This window comes from Euprymna scolopes, chromosome 38, assembly GCF_053919585.1.
Source record: "Euprymna scolopes isolate OS-2025 chromosome 38, ASM5391958v1, whole genome shotgun sequence".
Taxonomy (NCBI): Eukaryota; Metazoa; Mollusca; class Cephalopoda; order Sepiida; family Sepiolidae; genus Euprymna; species Euprymna scolopes.
This window is the reverse complement of record NC_136519.1, coordinates 4873774-4877688: the sequence shown is the minus strand read 5'-3', so window position 1 is coordinate 4877688 and position 3915 is coordinate 4873774.

The following is a 3915-nucleotide window of genomic DNA, read 5'->3' as shown; positions in this document are numbered from 1 at the left end:
TTTAACAAATAAAGTGACGTAGCTACGTTCGGATGAAAGGTAGGTCATTAGTAGCTTTTTTTGTTTATACTGTTTACCACAAATTCAACCCACTTAACGCTGTGATAATTCTATTTGTAAACGACTCAGTTGATACAATTAATTGAATGCAAGTCGCAGAGCTCACTCAAATTTAAAATCCATGCAGCATTCAAAAGAATTCACGGCGAAAAGCTGAATTAAACCAAGCAAGTGTTCAGAAAACATTGAGGAAAGGAGAAAGAGAGGAACACGCGAAAACCAAATGAGTGCGTGGATATAAAAGTTTGAATTGTAAGCTCGTTGAAAGAAAAATGTGTTCGTTTTTTCTTCTCTTCACGACATCTTGGCTTACCAATAAATACAAAAAAAAAAAAAATAAATTATTCGTGTTTTCTTTCTGACATCATTAAATAAGTATGTCAGCGAACTTTTGTTTTACTTACCTATAAAGTAAATACGGTTTTCGGCCTTTTTCGACACGGTCAACATTTTTCTTTCGTGTTTTATGGAAAAATATATTTACTTTGAGAACATATTGAATATTTCCGTCGACACACACACACATATATATAGTACACATAAATTATATCTTTGTATATTTATTTATGAGATTAAATGAAATAGTTTATACATATATATATATATAATATATAATATATATAAATAATATATATAATATATATAATATATATATAAATATATATTATATTATATATATATTTATATTTATATTTATTTATATATATATATATATATATATATATATATATATATATTTCTCGTCTATGAAAAGACATTCCTTTTTGAAGAAATATTATTTCCAAGGAATTTAAAACACTATGTTCAACGTTCATTTGCAAATTGATTAAAGGAAATGAAATGCGGTTCCCTTTCCCCCAGTTTTTCTAAAAATACTAAAAACTGGTTAATCTTCACACCGTTCTGTTACATCTCTATAAATTCAATATTTTACCCACCATACAAAAATAAACCCATTACAAATTACATTAGAACACTTATTAAAACTGCAGATTGAACTACAACAACGCGCAAACGAAAGGCAACAACAATAGCAACAACAGGAACAACTAACGAGGCTGCCAGCAATATGAAAATCAATAGCACACGAAAAAGCTGCTTACAACACTGACCGAGCATAACAAGTTTGTGGATGTTATTTTACGTTGGAATTAACTTTCGCGAAGACGATGGAACTTCTTACGGAACTATTTAGCCTGAAAGTTTATATATATATATATATATATATATATATATATATATATATATATATATATATATATATATATAATAAATTCCACAGCCAAACAACGTCGCAGCCCACAAGAGCCATGACAGTCAAAGAACCGTATATATATATTTATTTGGCCAGTAGACTTTAGTTTCCTAGAAGTACATCCAATGAAACATCATGTGTCTACCAAAGAGTGTTCAATGAGTAAACAGAGCAGGTATATGAAATTTATTTATACAAACATTGATGGCTACATATGTGCATACATGTTTCTGTAATCACCTGCGTTGGGGGATTACGTCTTTAGACCAAGGCGATATTTCTTGGCCTGAAGACGTAATCCCGCAACGCGGGTGATTACAGAAACATGTATGCACATAAGTAGCCATCAATGTTTGTATAAATAAATTTCATATATATATATATGAAATGAAACACCTACACACACCAATAATACAATAATTTGCAACACATTAAACAAACTAGGAATTCTAATCATACAAACCAAATCACAAACTATAAGACAAATATTAAAAAACTACAAGGCTACAAAACAAACCAGTTCCCAATGCAGTAATATACACTATTCATTGCCAAAATTCATAGATACGTTAGTGAAACCAAGTGTAAGTTAGAAAAAAGTCTCAATGAACATAAAAGAGATATAAAAAATAGCAATTCTCTAAGTGCATTATTCTCTCATTCATTGCAACATAATCACACCTTTGACTTTAAATAAGCAAAAATAGTTAAATTTATTTAAAATAAACCGCGCTGGAGACTTCTTGAATCGGCGCTTATTGCAAATTCAAGCACAATTAAACAATGTGCAGGTTTCTATAATGTAGCGCCATTAATAAGTAAACTTTTATTAAAAGAACATAATTCAATTGTAGACACAGGTTAACCTTCTCACGCCATAGAAACACCCCCTGTAATAATTAATACATATAATCTCAATCAATAAATTACATAACAAAAACACACTCATTTCATTTCTGTTACACTCCTATATTTGAATTTTAACAAACATATTCTTTCCAGAAAGAATATTAACTGCGTTCATATCTTTTAAAAAAACATATTAACGACTATATGACATTATTAAAAATCTGCCTCTCTTTAACAACGCAAGCTCCCTTCCATCCTTTATTGAATTTTCTACGTCCTTTTGCGTTTCTGAAATAGAACAGCGTTACATTTTGTACATGAAAAATGTTCAAATATTTGTACTGGTGTTTTTGTTTCTTAATCTCATTCATCCAGAAGAAGTCTCGAAATAAAGACGAAATGTTAATGAACACATAACTCGGTTTGTTCCGTTTTTTATCTCTCTCTCTCTCTCTCTCTCTCTCTCTCTCTCTCTCTCTCTCTCTCCCTCCGGAGATATATATATATATATATACATATATATATATATATATATATATATATATATATATATATATATATATAGAGAGAGAGAGAGAGAGAGAGAGAGAGAGAGAGCATGGTTGCCCAGTGTTTCCAGGGTCAACATGAAGTTAGGTTTGGGCACACCTGCTATACTAAGAATATTGAGCAGTTTGCCATTATCATATGTCAACCCCATCGCTACCCCGACAAAATTTAAAAAATAAAAGAACGGATGAGAACACGAAAATGTAATCGCTCCCCTACGTGAGAAACTCTCCACCAGATATTTTAGCAGAAGGGATACGAAGAGAAGCTATTCTCCGGATATTGAGCACATTTTTATGACTATATTCCAGTTTAAGCGAATTTATTTTATGCTACCTCAGTCTAGAAAGATTTGTCTTTACGGTCTGTTGCAACGAAAACAAACTGTAAATAATTCAGTTTCAAAAAAAAAAAAAAGTAGAATTTTTGTTAATCGAAATACACGTTTTTTATGTTATAAAAATGATGAGTTATGACTTATTGTGTTATTAAAAGAAAAAAAAGCAGTTACGATGTAAAAAAATGTGAAGAAAAAAAAAACTGGTAAAAAATGTAAATGAAAGTATTTTTTTGTTGTTTTAAATAAAGAATCGTAGTTGAATTGAATTGTTTGTTTATTTTAAAATAAAAATCCACTGCAACACAACGTTAATCGCGAAATCACGTTGGAAATTATTTTATTTAAACTAGTTTCTAACATAATGCTTGAAAATTTGTGTAAATTGTTTTTTGCTTTAATATCCGTCGAAAGAAAAAAAACAAAACAAAAACAAACAAAAACATAACAAAGTTGGCCCAAGGGAAATAACTCAAACCGATTTCTAAAAAAATTGATGTCGGTAAAAATAAATGAAATTATATATGTTATCAATATAAATTGAATTTAAATAGCAAACTTAAATAGAACAGGTTCTCTCACTATAGAAGAAACCTTCTCTACCACCTATAGCAATGGCCAACGACTCTTTATCTGAGAGTACGTCTCTCAAGCTCCTTGGCCTAACGTTCACTGGAAACATGAGTTGGAACAGTTACATCGAGGGCATTGCCAGGGCCGCTGCAAGGAAGATGGGCTCTCTCTACCGTGCTAGAAAACTTTTAACACCCGAAAGTATTCTGTACCTCTATAAGGCCACTATTCGCCCATGTATGGAGTATTGCTGTCATATTTGGGCCGGTGCATCGGCTACTAGTCTCTCGCT